General features: G+C 43.9%; 1 protein-coding gene across 11 annotated transcripts in view; it reads right to left on the bottom strand.

Moving 5' to 3' along the window:
• Positions 1-15,598, bottom strand: part of LOC122321574 (uncharacterized) — a 90,729-nt gene that overhangs the window by 18,251 nt on the left and 56,880 nt on the right. For 3 of the 11 annotated variants that reach the window (XR_006246147.2, XR_011443052.1, XR_011443054.1), the window contains one exon: positions 10,486-10,523. The exons of 6 other annotated variants lie outside the window; for them this stretch is intronic. The gene's annotated coding sequence lies outside the window, so the exon portion shown is untranslated. Of the gene's footprint in view, positions 1-8,396; positions 8,672-10,485; positions 10,524-15,598 lie in introns of those variants that run through there. 2 more of the 11 variants (XR_011443053.1, XR_011443055.1) reach the window with 2 other exon arrangements.

The raw sequence follows: 15,598 nt of genomic DNA, 5'->3' as shown, positions 1-15,598 counted from the left end.
GCTAAGCAAATACTTTCTGCATTATCTTGCTTTGCCAGGATTGTAGTTCTTCAATTCTATAGCTTTAACAAACAAAGCACTCCAGATGGATTATTACTTGATTTTAACCCTAAAATTGAGGGCTTATTATAGTTCCACCTATAACTCAATGTTGACTTTTTTAATTACAGACTTTAAATAAAGTTCTCAGCTTAGTTTAAGCGTCATTTTGTTGGAAAATAAATAATTGCATGCTAAATCTTTTGAAAATCATTAACACGTCCATCCGAATGATTGACGATCTGTTAAAGCCAACTTGAGTTTAATATTTGTAATTATACTAATAGATTCTAGCAGCTTGGGGTTGCTGGCGGAACTATTAGGAGGAGAATTTTTTAATACAAGTCGAGGCCAGAATTTATTATCAACAAACGATTTATTAAATGAGAAAACCAACAATAAAATCCCCAGCCCCAATCCCGTTTCAAGTCACAGTGGAATGCCAAGGTGAGGAGGAGGGGGCGGCCCAGTTGGGAGGAGGAGGTCTAGGGTCGGATGGTCCATTGTCGTTGTATTTGCGCATTGTGCAGAAAAGTCGTAAAAATTTCTGCTGTCTACGGCCAAAATGAATGGGGCAAAATGAGAAAAAGGCTGCCCGGTCCAGAGACAGAGTCAAAGTCGGAGACTGGATGTCGAATATTTTTTTTGGGGCACCAGAAGATGAGCGGCCCGACCCAGCAAACTGTTCTTGTAAACTTTACGAGCGCAAATATAATTCAAATGGTCGTTAATTGCAACAACAGCAACTCGGCTTCGACTCGAGATGGGCCGAAAGTGCCTCATAAATGGATTGAATACCCGTAGAGCCCGGCGTAGAGCCGTGTAGCAGCGTGGGCGGGGTTATATACCGAACCGTACGCACCCAACAAAAGCTAAGAGTCGGCGAAAAAAGCTCCCCCGTTTTCGAAAAACCGACCAGAGTTTGCAGCGAAAAAAGCACAGAAACAAAACAAAAGCAATGCCACCGAGCAGCCAGCACGTGGTTGGGATATTTCGTTAGAGATATGCTTTGAAATATCCCAAATTCGATTCTGGGCCAGTTAACTGGCTTGCCGCAAAAAAAGTACCAAAGAGGTTAGAGCCGGGGTGTGTGGTTGTGTGAGTGCCGCAGGGAAATTTTGGGCGCACGTGCGTGTGCCGCACACACACACACACACACACCAGCTTACCGTGTAAGCGGCAGGAGAGTTGCGCATGAACGGCACACCTATACACCGACAGAATGGCCCTCACAGATACGATGTACGTGCGCTCACACAGATACTCCGGCCGCATGGAGGCCGGATATCTGTGAGATACGCACAGACACAGATACCGCTGCCAGCTGCGTCGCTGTCGGCGTAGCAGTTGGCGTCGCCGTCGCCGGACCAGCGAGCGAGCGGCGTGCAAGAAATCGCTGGGCAACGGCTTCAAATGAACGCAAAACGTTGGAAAGCAAACAACCGCAAAAAAAGTCATCAGCTAAAAATAAAACTGCAACTTCGTTAGTGAATGGTTCTAGATATCTGTACTGTGTGCAATAGTGTGCCTCTTAAGTTTGTGTGTGCCGTTCAAATTAATTTTATTTCACGTTTGTATTTTTGTTTTTGAGAAAACAAATTGTGAAGAGGAAGCTTTTCTGGCTTTGGTTCACCGTTAGGGCGCAGCGTGAAACTGGTTTGCATTTGTATCTTTTACCGCTGCATTTGTATCTGCGGCCGTGAAGGTGTATCTGTATCTGTGTGTCTGTGTGAGTGACCCGCAGCTTGCAGTTTGCAAACCAGTTTCCGAACAATTCTAAAGATTCTAAAGTATCTTCATCTATATTTTGCTTTTTTTTGCAGATCTCGTGCCGCTAGCTGTGAGTGGTTAACACCGCCATAAACACCAAATAACAAATTTTCTGGCCGTTTTTCGTTTGTCAACCAAACACTGTCGCATGTCAAGGTCTTATTAAACATGGAGACGTGGTAGCCCCGTCGAAAGAGTCAACATGGATGGCCCCGAAAAGCAAAGTTCCCCAAATAGCTATGAGTGTGTGCGTGCCATTGACATTGACTTATGGCCGAGGGTGGGTAGAAGGGGCGGAGGGGTGGTGGTGTTGGTGGTAGGTCGACCCTTTGACAAAAACTTTGTGTTTTTGCTTATAGACTTTAGCTTTTTCTTTTGCTTTCCGTCTTCGTCGTCTTCGTCTTCTGCTTGCCACGCACATTTATGGTTTGTTTTGCTCACACACACACCCACCAACACACACACACACCGAACTGCCTACGCAGCGAAAGAGAGGCATAGATGCGGAGCGATAGAGAGGGAGACTCGTCTGGGATGATAAACGCCTTCTGCCTTTTTGGCGGGCCCATGAATGAAACAATTGCCCAGAATGACTGACTGCCAGACAGATAGCTACAGAAATGCCCAGTTCGTGGGTTAACAGAGCTTCCAGGGGGGGTCGTGCTCCAAGGGGGGGCGTAAGTACCGGGGACCGGAAAGCCGCCAGCAATAAACACGGTGCTACGACAAAAGTCTGATGAGGCAGGCCATGATGAAGTTCATCATCATGGGTATGATAATGCCGGCAACTGAAATGATTTTCATTTGCACATTTCCCCGCCCCGCCCCAACACGTTCTTGTTGTTGTTTTTGGCTGCCGGCTCACAGCCTCAGTTTGCATTCAGTGGGGCAGGTTATTTATGGCCCTCCTTCTATCGCCACTCACTGGGGTAACCGATTTTTATTGCATTAATATGGCTTTTCGCATGATTTGGTATCCGTCTCGTTATCACTTGGCAGGTTTTCCCTCGGAGAGGCCTATGGAAGTGCTCTGGACAGGTTGGTGAGTTTATAGTTTATTTTATGAATTTATTAATATTAAATATAGCTAACTTAATGAGAGGAATTTTAAGAAATATGCCTGCTTTTATGACTTAATAGAAAATATGAAGATATTTACTTTTATTCCTTATAAAATCAAATAATAGATCTCCTAACATTAATACCCAATTATTCTATGATTAACACTTCTTAAAAAAACCCTTGCACCTTGCCTTTAGTTAGAACAACGCTAAATTCACCCTAAGAATATTCCCACCGCTCACGGGGCGTATACTTAATTTTTCGGCGCATTGAGTTTTTGGGCCGAAATCGGTCAAGCTGCCACCTGGCTACTTATTAGCGGCTCTAAATCAAACCAGACGGCCCAGACAGACAGTTAACGAGTGGTCCGGGTCGTAGCTGCATTTTTCACATGCGTATAAATCAATCAAACAACGCCACGACTCCGCTCCGGAGTCCGGACCCAAAGGTCGACGAATCCCCCTCTCGGTCGGGAATGCAGAGATGCAGAGGTCGTTCCCTGAACTCGGAGAGATCAGTTACAAAACGACACCGGCAGACGACAGCCATAAAGTTTAGTTTTACGACTGCCAAACGCATAATTACGCACTCTGGCACTCACACACGCAGTCGCACCTACACGAACGCACTGCCAGGGGCGGTTTTTCACACAGAAACACCCATACATGGACAGGAACAGGATAGAACCACCCCTGGGGGGAGGGAGCGATGCTGCAAAATGGCAAACAGCCGGGTTGATTTTCTCTCCATTTATACGAATTTTGATTGCGATATTCGGGGATTTTTTTGTGAAGCGAACAGATGCAGGCGTGACATAGCCAGGGCACATGTTACATATGCACAGTCAGACAGTGGGCATTCGATATAGTTAACAGTGTCTGAGTTAGGTATCATCTCATCTCAATTTTTATATCTCTATAAAATTTAAAAAGTGTGTTCAAGCTTTAGTTATGCTTCAGTATCTTTAAAAAGAAAGGTTTATCTTTTCTTTTAAAAAATAATTTCACAATTATTGTAGCATCCCTCTAAAGACCGCCAGACAATATGGCGTTGCGAGTTTTGATTATTGCGAATTATCAAGCATTCATTTCTGCTGATGTCAGGGGTTGTTGGTTGATTATTTTGGAGGGGATGGCTGGCTATACCCACAACCATAATGGGATGCCTTGAAAGCGCCAGAGATGCGGACAATTTACATGTGTGGCTAACGCCCTCAAACATTAAATTTAATGTTCAGGGTCTCGGGCCCGGCAAGTTAGTTATCAAATTGCCGAGCGCGTCTTGAACCTTGAATGCATAAATAAACTGCTGACAGACAGTCGGGTCTGGCCTGGTCTGGTCTGGGTCTTCTAATTTGGCCATTCAAATTGCAGCTCAGACAAGAGGCAATCATTATGGCTGCCCGACTGCTGCTCCATGGAGCATAAATTGCACACTAATTGTGTCCATTTCTGGGCGTTGCTTTTGTCCAGGGGAGACCGCTGAGCCACCCACTCAACCACCCACTCATGCCACCGACCACCCATTAGTCGTTTTAATAAAACAAAATAAACTAAAATACAGTGGCGAACTCTGTGCGCAAGTGTCGTGGCTATCTCCAAGCCCCGACCAAGTCAGGGTCCCAGCCTGAAATTCAGTCTGTGTCTCTGAAAGACCTACCTCCTCCCCTCCCCTGGAATTCTCATTCTATCTGGGAATTCTCCTCTGCCGTGACTGTCGCCATCGTCTCGTGTTTAGTTTGGGTGTGAAATCTAATTTGAAAAGTTTGTGTAGTCATTTTGATGCCGGAGCGCACTCAGCAGCATATGCTACCCACCGCTCGGGTTTTCTTTTCTAATTTTGTTTGCAAGTCATTGACGCAATATTGCCCAGCTCCTCTCCAGTCCCCAATCCCACCAGTCCACCCCCCAGCCTCTATTTGCTTTCCCGGAGCAGTTGTGTCCACCGGCTGCGACTCGAAAATTTTACAAGAACCGCACCGAAGAACATTCGCCAGACATTGAATCGAGAATTCTGAAATTTAAATTAGAGTTCAAATGCTAGTCTTCAGACAGGGAACTAATAGGAATAATAATATTTTAATAAATAATCGAGGACCTGAAACTGAAACTTTAGAAACTCAAAACCCAAATAAAAGAATTCTCATTTCAAGATAAAAATCCCTTTGTCAGCGTTTTGAACTCTTGAATGCTCAACAAAGTCAGTTCGAGGTGAAACAAATTTGAAAACTAAATTAAACTTCAATTCCTGAGACATAATCCCCAATGGGCGATAAAGAAATATACTCGTAGGTCCTCCTCGCCCGCAAGAATGGAATAGAACAGAGCAGCAGAATAATTGAGAAGCAAAAAAAAGGTGGAAAAAATGGAAACTCATTTGGGAACTACGCCCCAAAGACGTCGCCCAAGTGCACAGGGGGCGGATCACTCTTGTGTTCCCTGAAAAGTTTAGAATGGTGCTGGATTCAGTTCTTTTTTTTGTGTGTGGGTGTGGCTGGGAAGGATACTGGATGGGATGGGGCTGCGGCGGCTGCCAAGCGTGGAAACAATCAACTGAAAGCGTTGATGGCGACGACTCCTTCTTTTTGCGGTCCAGGGCAGGTGAAACCGCAAGGGAGCGGGTCCTGGAGGCGGAGGCGGGAATTGCGGAATCGGAATGCGTCTGCTGGCAACAATGGCGCAATGGCGTCTGTAATTTCAAGCAATTGTTTCCGTTCCCCGGCGAATCCATTGTCTGTGCGTCCCGGTGAAACGAAGCGTGCATTTAACACCACATGCCGCAAAGGACTCATCGCATCCGTTTTGGACGCAGAAGCTCCAGCCATCGCTTAGCACCTTTGGCCAGAATGGTAGAATGGCAGCGATTTGCCATAAAGTCACGTTCCATCGAATCCGGCGATTTGGCGAACAAGGATTTCGGGCGATGGACATTTGAGCATCCCCCCAGGATGTTTAACTGACTCGAATTCTCCGCACCCATACGGCTCGTTGGCCCGCCAAATTGTCGCACATTCTTGGGGGGCGGTCTTTCCGATCCCAGCTGGGAACTCCCCAAAAGCCAACCAAATATAATTCCCCCAAAAACCTGGGTCCACTACTCGTTATGCGAGCGGATGCCCGTCCATATTATATGGTATATATAGTACATTCCACTGGGAGTCGCCGTTTTGCATTGGAATTTGCTTTGCCAAATGCCGCCATTTAGGGTTGTGCCAATAAAAAAATGATATTTATGGTTGTAACGGCCGTTTTGTGTGTACGCCCTCCCCACCTTTAACGTTGTCCTACTGCCACCCTCCCCAAAATGTCTGCCAAGGCCCAAAAGGAACTGTGCCTAGGCACAGTGGTTGGAAATCCAATGAATAATGGAAAAAAATAAATTAAAAATTTAGAGAAGGTTTCTAAAATATGTTGAATATAAAATAGTAATAGTGTGGAGGGGTTGATCTTTAATCTTTTACTTTTAAATATTATTTCAAGGGCTTAAAAATATTATAGAAATAAGGATAGAAAGTTTGCTTATATGGTCGATTAATTCCTTTTTTTAATTTTAATAATAATACATTTATTTTTATCTTTTATTTTTATAAGTTTAAAACTATATTATCCTTAAAGTAACCCACTGTTTTTTCGGGGGGTTGTCTCGGCGCACAAATGAAATCTCACGGGCATAACGAGCTCATGACTCTTTGCCGGCAAGGGTTGGGCGCAGGACCCAGGACTCAGAACCCTCACACACAGCTTGCTGGAATACATAGGCAAATGTATAGTGGCTGAGACTTGGGCACATACACATAGAAAAATATGGCACGTACTCCCCGAGAGCCATAAGTTTACGTTTTATATCGGGCAAACTGTGCAATATTATAAATTTTGAATTTTATCTCAGGCATTAGATTGCCAGAGAGTTGCCTGGTTGGCTGTGAAAGTCTCCGTTCGGCTTTCTTCTTTCTCCCTTGGCTCCTTTTTGGCCTGCTCCTGCTGTGTGTGTGTGTGTGTTGCCTGGGAGGCCGCCCCTTTCTTGTTAGGGATTAAATGAAAGGACGTGCTCGTGAGCGCAAGTAGAGGCTCCCAAAGGGGGCAGGGCAGGTGGGTAATGGATGGCAACAAAGGGTGATTATCGCGATTGGCGAAATAGTGGCACCGGGTGGCGGGAATATTAATGCCAGGTATCTGGGAGCTGGGAACTTTTGTGCGTTGCGTCGTAACTTCTTAAACTTACTGTTCACTAAAAGTCTTTTCTTTTCTTTTTGATATTTTCCAGGAGCCAGCAGCCAGGAGTCAGCAAAAGTCGAGAATAAAGACGGACTGAAGGCACACGTCTTATGTGACAAGTGCCGGGCTAAACGTCTGAGGTTATCGCAATCATTTTCGATTCTCTATCCGTCGCCCCCGTTGAAAACTCGATGAGCCAGCCAGCCAGCCAGCCACCACCAGGGCCAGGCACAGGCACAGGAATAGACACAGGACACAGCGGCCGGAAGTGGCTGTGGGCAGGAGGAAAATGCCTGTGAAAAGCCGCATACGAGTGCGAGCGAGACACGAACGGACGGCCCGAAAGGAAACGACAATTACGAGGACACGCCGGCTGCTTTCCTGCTTTTCCTGCCAGCTCGTTTCAGTTGCGGCCGTGCAATCGTCGGGTCAACAACGCCGCGACTCCCAGAATCCCAGACTCCCGGAGTCCAGTGTCGGAAATATATATCTTTAATTGCAGCACTACTATCTTACCAGCAAATTACGAAGGATGGTGATTTTGTGCAACTTCGTATACGTATACTGAATGTATCCTGAGTGTATCCTATCCGGTATACCTTCAGTATACGTAACACGAGGAAACACTTTCAACGCGGGACGTGAAAACTTTGTACTAGAAATATTTCAAACACTAAACACTTTTAAAATCATATAACACACAAGTTGAACACTTTTCACTGAATATTTTGTAACTTATCACTTTGTAAATTAACAGATTGAATAAATTGAAGATTAATATTGATATCATATACGTTTGTGGCTTTTACTGGATGGCTGGGGGAAGTACGCGCAACCTGTTGATGCGGCTTTTTGTTGCCAGATGATGGAACAGCTGACTTGAACTTGCCCCGCCAGGCAATTATGCAACAATGTTGATGGATTCGCCCCAGGATATATATTTTTGTTGATACAAGTATATGTTCTTCCATTCCAAATATTTTTGGAACAAAATCTGAAATAAATTATATTGTTTTTACGACTCATTGACGACATAAACAAATCTAGATTGTCGTTAAAATTAAATTTAGTATTCGCGATAAAACATTTTTGGCCTCATCATGCATTTTTCAACACAATAAATTAATTATGAGACCATGAATAACTTTTTTGTGGCAAACGAAGCATTCCCTGAATACACTTTATAATCAAATTAATTTTTTGCGTTTTTTATGGGCTATTTCGTTGAATGATCTATATCTTCCATGCATTCTATTGGGCTTAAGAAAAAACAATAAACAAAACCAGTAAGAAAACACAATATGCGGTTAATGCTGGTGTGATTTTTATTTGAAAAACATATAGAAAATTATAATTATTGGCTGTAAAATTAAGAAATCATGAGGCAAAAGAGCTATAACTCACATACATACATTGTTGCATTTATTCACTTTATTTTATATGCATTTTGGCTTGTTCGATTTTACTAGCGCCATTAACGGCCAGTTGCCGAACCTGAAAAGCGCCATCTCTCGAGCAAAGTCGTACTTACACACTTTAGTGCGCACAATCATTGTGAATGGAAATCGGGGTTGAAATATAGTTTCCTATAAGAATAGTATTGCAAAAAATAAAATTCGCAAGTATTTGCTAAAAATGGGTAGCACTAAAAAAATATTTTAAAAATTATATTAGACTATACCATTAAATATTTAATTAAATTAATAAAACTCCTAATGTCTTGCTCCTAAAACAGATTTAGTTTCAATATATTTTTTAAATATTTAAAATTGTTTCCTTTAGTCCTCTGATTTTCAGCTACATATTGTATCTTTAAGTTGCCGGTCGCCAACCTCGGCTCAAAGTCGAGCATACAAAGTATCTGAGAGATACCGGACCGGCTAGTTGTCTGGAGGAGGGGGTGTGGCAGGGGACAACCGCAACGGAGGAGATAACGAAAACCAAAACGAAAAAGAAATAATAAAGAAACTTGCTCGACAACAACAAGCAAATGAATTTATGAGCATGCTCAGCCCGTCTCCCTCTGCCTTCCATCTCCCTTTCCAACCACTCCAACCCCCGGCCAGTACCGTTGCCATGGCAACAATGGCCGCTGCGAAGGAGCGAGCAAAGCGGAGAACGAGAACATTTAATTCGGCCATACTGGATTTTGGACATGCTGTCATTGCTCTCATTTTTTAGTTTTTCCTTTTTCGTTGTCCGCTTTTCGGGGTGGGTTTCTCGGTATCTTGCAGTGCGTCTGCTCCGTTCATCTTCTTGGGCGTTTGCCGGCGTATCTGTATCCGTAGATTCGTCGTCTAACTGAGTATCTGCATATGTGGGTAGGTTTGCCGGTTCCGCCGGCTTTCGCCTTAACCTTTGACTTAATTTCCCGGCTCATAGCACGGCTTTTGGGGCCACAATCATGGCATGTTAATCCCTTATTAATTTTACGATCTCGCAGCCCCGAGGTTGTGTGCTAAACACGTCTTTAAAAGCAAATAAATCAATTTCATGGGGTCTGATGTCTGGGGACTGGGGATTCAGGGGCCCACCTATCGATTCCCCAATATTAATATGCATCGAGAGGCTTATGGGCCTAAATGGCCATCGATTAACTATAAAATTGGCGATTTACGATTGCGCCCATAAAATCTTGATTCGCCGGAGTTGAAGTCAAATCGAATCGGAATCGAAATCGTATCGGTCTCACGGAAATGTCGACTGCCAATGAGGTTTGGGGGACTGGGACTGCCGTTCCGTCCTTTCCTTTTCTTTTTCTTCGTTTTCTTTGCGGTGGGGACTACATTATCTATAAATATACCTAGTGGAATTTATGGGCGAGTCTAAAGATGTCGAAAATTGATTTACGACCCATGAGTCGACAGCGCTAACGATACGATCCAAGCCAAGTGAGTAAGATATTGGCGGAATGTCTCAGTAAAAACACATAGTCGTCCCATACACCTATCCTTAAAATGATTGAGGCTCCATTAGCTATCCAAACAAGCCGAAATAAAAATACCCATTTGGAAACATAATGACTTCGTACTCATATGCAGCATTTGATTTATTTTATTCGAAGAGGTGTGAATTAGTTTAGTATGGCCAATAAATGGATCCAGTAAAGCCAAATATTATTAATTAGTTTAATGGATTAATCTTGGTCTTTGGCATATTCTGCCATTAAAATGGTAATAGCCGCCATTTCCTTTCTTAGTCCTAATTAGATACCGGCCCATGATTAAACCCATAACACTAAGGACATGGCCCATAGCTCTGCCTCTTTACGATCCTGCTCAAATCTTAATGAAAATCAATAAAAAGCTGGCCTGCAATATGAATGCGAATGGGAGCCCATATTCAGATGGATAATAATGCGATTACTTATCGGCTGTTTATATCAATTGGCATAACTTACGAGTGCCCCGGGTATCCATCTGTCCGTCCCTCGAAGAACTGCAAGAGAAATGGAGAGAGATGGCATTAAAAATCTTTGCTTGGACTCTCAAGACTCTGCAGATTGGAGACTCCAATTGTCAATTAATGGTCTGGCGGGCAATTGCACTTATTCCTGATTTCCAGTCTCGACTTTGGACGCTGATAAGGCGCAATGAACCCGCGGCTGGCATCAATTTCAATAACTCGGGAGACGGAGATTTTTAGGCAGCCCCCGTCGGGGGGATGGGTAATTTATGCATTCTTTGTTCTGTCTACATGCCACTCGTGATATTTCATTTAAAAAACAAAAAGCCACAAGGGAAACAGCTCAAAAATATGTGCATGTAGTATTACTATATGTATAAACAAACACGCCAAACGTGCACTTCGCATGACAGACAGAAAACGAGGAGGGAAATGGGTTTGGGATTGGAATTGGGATTGGGTCTGGGATTGCGATTGTGGGACTGTGGTTGCGATTGCCGCGCTGACCACAACAGCCTTCCTCTTTCCGAATATGTAAATGCTGTCAGTTGGCCGTAAGACATTCGAAATTACCATAAATAAGCGGCCCAGTGACAGGCGTCATTTTCAAATTCCTGCACAGGCGATACGAAAAAATGAACTCTCGGTAGGATGCGTCATTGGCTACCATAGATTGTATGCTTCCTCCAGCTACTTAAGGATACAGAAACCACGCACGTCATTTCAAAAATCGAGTGAATATGGAGGGGCTTATTCTTTAGGGCTAGATTCTTTTTTGCGACCTCGAAATCATAATTCAGGATTTTATGGCCTTTTAAGTGCCATTAAGTCAACTCTTGCCTCGCCAGCGGCGTTTGCCGAGGCCACTTTCGTTTTTCCTTGAACACAGTCCCTCCCGGCAATTAAACATTTTGTAATTGCAACTCTTTGACGTGGCAGAACGGAACCGAAACGAAAACGATCGACCCGTCCCGGGGAGATTTGTGATTTTTTAGATTTTCACTCTATTTGCGGTGCTGCGCCCACACAGATACTCCTAAAACACACACACACTCCGATGCGACACTGCGTGGCGGCCATTAAAACGGCTTTATGGTCCCTAAAAACGAAAGCGAGAGTTTCGCCCAAGGAGTCGGTAGCCCAGGGCGGCAAAACATGTGTAGGAGTTTGTTTTCCCAATTCCCATTTGTGTTTTCCTTTCCCGGCCCGGCCACGAGGCGGAAGGATTAATATTTTTATGGAGCACTTTTCTGGCTGTTGGCTGAATTTTGCAACAAATTGTTTTATGGTTCGGGTGGGAGTTTCAACAAAAAAAATCTCTAAAAACTCAGTCAGCGATATAAATTACAAGGAATTTAAATGCGAATGAATAGTACTTTTTTATTGAAATATTTTTAGATCGATGATTAAAAGATTTACTTATGAAATTCTTTCCAAAAGTTAAAGAAAAAAAAGCAAATCTTTTTTTCTATTTTTGGTTCATCAAAACAAAACAAGATTTTACGACCTTATGTTAAAGTGTCAAATTAAAATTAAAGACCATAAATATAAAACAAATCTGCTAAAACAATTTGTAGATAACCAACAGATTTCAATGTTAACTCAGTGATTTCTATGCAAAATCGCTTTTTGAAAGTGTGAACCTAAGCGAGAGGAAACCAGCCAGATAGACAAAAGAATATTAGACTTGATATTGCGTAGACTGTTGTGAAGCCTGGCTTCTGTTCTGATCACCTGTTCGTTCACCTCAGGAGGCCCCACCCATCCACAAAAAAATAAACAAAATTATATATCGAATATTGGTCCCTACCCCGGAGATTTCGATCTCCCCTAGCGACGGGGAAGCGGGCTGGGCTGCCATTTATGTGCGGTTCGAAAGCGCCTAAAGTAAACATTTAATTGCGCCATTAATTGCGCGGTAAGTGTGCCAGATGCACATGTTCCGAGTTGCAGGGGCGGGATCCGGATCCACTGGCGGGTGAGGCTAAGAAAACAAACAAATTCCTTCGGTTTGGTTAAGTGCCCAGCGGAGCACTCGACGAACTCCATTTCCCTCTGGCCCGCTTCCCGAAAAAAAAATACTCCAACCCGCTGACTTTTACGAGCGTTGGAGTCTTCCATTAAGGCGCTCCAGGCTCCCTGCCCCTGATCCTCCATCTCTTCCAAGCTCTCTACCAATTAAAAATACTTAAAAAAATATGTAAAATGTATATAAACTATTTTTTATTTAAAAAGCTTGACTTAAATCAGTATTTTTTTGGAGGTATTGTTCATATACTGTCTGGTGTCGTAGGTGGAGGAACCCCCATTTTCTCTGGGTGTAGCTCGGCCTCCACCTTGTACCCCAAGTTAGAGTCACTTGGCAACTTCTGGGGCATTAACTTTGTGTGTTTAATGCGGAAAATTATTGTCAATACAATTGACTTTTTACGATGCTTAAGTTGACAGTTTCTGTGGCCAGTTCCTGTATTATTGTCTGCCCTTCTGGACTTTCCTGGCTGAAAGAGTTAATCTGGTAGGTCCCAGTTTATATGCGATTTCATAATTATGATTCAATTAATGAGAAATAAACAAAACAAAGCATCAAGTTGAGGAGGCTACTGTTTTTGGAGGTTTTCTTGGGATGTTCCTGGTCTCTATAAGTTCACTAATAGTTTTCATATTTCTGCAGTTTTTAATGGAAGACTACCCTTAATTTTTACCTTGTCCATAAATTACCCCCTTGTTATTTTAATGTAGAAGTCATCGCCAAGCACATTGTGTGCTTGAAAACACCTTGGTAAGCAGGTGTAAACCCAACCCAGAGCCACTGACTATTTGCGTTAAGATCGGGCCTGATTAAGCCAGTTTCATTTGCCAAAAACGAGGGGCGCCGCCCGGCGCCATTAACTTAATCGAATGGAAAACCAAACAAAGGCCGCAATTAACATTAAGCCCTTCTCCGTCTGGCCGGAGTTTCGGGGCAACCGTTTTTGGGGCATGGACTCGGGGATGGCCGGTCGATCCTCTTTCCGAGAATTAAGAAGCGAAAACCTGCCCAACCCATGGGAATGTTGGCTGGCTGTCGTGTGTGAGTGCGTGTGTGTTTGCTAATTTGAAATTCTGTGGCGTAAGCACTGGGGAACTTGCAGGCCTCTCCCCTCGGCCGATGCCAAGCCGAGCTACATTAAATTTTAGAAAACACAAAATGCCGCTTTCCGTGTTCCCCGCTTGGCAAACAATTTCACATAAATTTACGTTGAATTACAACCAACAATGTGTAGCAGCAAATGCACCCCAAAGGGGCCGGCAGGTGGGGGAGCAGTGGTTGTCAGGAGTAGGAGTTCTGACTTGGTTTTGTCGTCTTGTTTTCTGCCATCTTTTTGGCAAGCATGAAAATGTATTCCAGACACGCATCGGGCCATTTTGCAAACGTGCCACCGAATGAGGCTCAACTTTGCTGGTCCGCCTCCGTCCCCCGCCAAATTGAGCAAACATACAACCGCACAACGACATCCGCCCACCCACTCAGAGGATCCGGACTCCGGGAGTCCGGGAGCCGGCGGAACTTTCCGGCTGACTTTGCTTTTATTTTTCGTCCTCCCAAAATTCGTTTCCCTCCAGCATCTGAAATCACGAACGGAAAGAAGGACAAACTTTCCTTCTACTCTCTTTTTTTTTGGGAAAATAAGTAAAGTTTGAATTCGGCAGACATGAATTACTTTCGGGAGGATGGTTGTGGATGGGGCAGTGGATGCTTCTCCAATGCTTCCCCAAGGGCACGAACATAGTTTTCCATATTTTTTTCTCCTCTTTTGCCTTTTTTTCACATTTTATAATCGCCGCTGCTGCAAAATATATGAAATAAATAAATAATAAAATACACTTGCTGGGCGGAGGCAGACTCGAGAGGGCGTGGCCCTGAAATGCCATTTGCTGGCCTGGGAAAAAGTTTGCTCTTATTGCAGCCGTTGCTGTCGGACTGGAGATACTTCTGGGATGGATGGAAGGTAACTTATGGATACGAAGTAGCAGACAGCAAGGTGAGCAAATTGCCAAAGGGGCAGGGAACGAGGATGGAAATGGCAAGGCAGGGGAGTTGCCCACCTTGGGAAGCTGGCGTGTAATTTGTATCTAATCTTGCCTCATGTTTATATAAAAGCAACAGCAGCTCTGAGGGGAAACTATTTGCCCCCCACACAATTTGTGCAATATGGCGATGTGGCTGCCAGGACGAGGGTGAACCATCCCCTGTCAGGACCCTCGTCCTTGCTCACGTTGGGAGCCCTGAACTTTGCCAGAAGATGCCAGAAGGAAGCGAACTACATACATATATTCATAGGCAACTTTGGGTTCTGGAATGGATGAGGAGGGGTGGCTTTTTTGGAATTTTAATAAAATTGCAGCATTGCCAACTAAAGATAGATACTTTTCGTGTAATTTACGATGATGGTTGAACAGCAATGATGGCGAACGATAGCGAAATGACAAAACTATTCCAAGGAGCTAGTGTGGAGGGAAACCCACTAGCTGGAGCCAAGAAATCAGCGATGAAAATCAGCTTAAAGCTTCTCATTTAATGAAAGTATGGGAAAGTTATACAAAATCCAATCTAGAAGAAGACTATGTGCCAGCTATGTGTGTAATACCCATTATTGGTTAACTACCCCCCATATGACACAACTTATTATTTTCATGTTTCTTCGATGATCCATTTAGTTTGAATATCAAGCTAATAGTTATGAAAGTTTACCCTCATTTAAGCTAACCCTTGAACACCCATTTCCCCATGTGGCAACATCGCATTTAATCAGACAACTTATATCGCCGAGCACTCAGGGCGAGTTGGCCGGAGTCATGTCCGTGGAACAGGACAGAGTTCGGCTTATTTATTGATGAGGCCAACGGCACGTTGACACGAAACCCCACCGAAAATGACGGGGCCACCAAAGTGCCTCCTTAATTTTACCCAATTGATCAATTTCCTCCTGCCATCGGAGCCACCGGATGCATATAGAGTCTATGGTATATACTCGCAATCGTATGCAGATACACAGATGTGTGTTTCGCCGTTGATTGGCCCACAAAATCGAGTCGAAGACCTCCAATAATGGCAATCATCATGCGAG

This window comes from Drosophila bipectinata, chromosome 3R, assembly GCF_030179905.1.
Source record: "Drosophila bipectinata strain 14024-0381.07 chromosome 3R, DbipHiC1v2, whole genome shotgun sequence".
Taxonomy (NCBI): Eukaryota; Metazoa; Arthropoda; class Insecta; order Diptera; family Drosophilidae; genus Drosophila; species Drosophila bipectinata.
The sequence above is the reverse complement of the archived record's forward strand: the minus strand, read 5'-3'. Positions and strand labels throughout refer to the sequence as shown.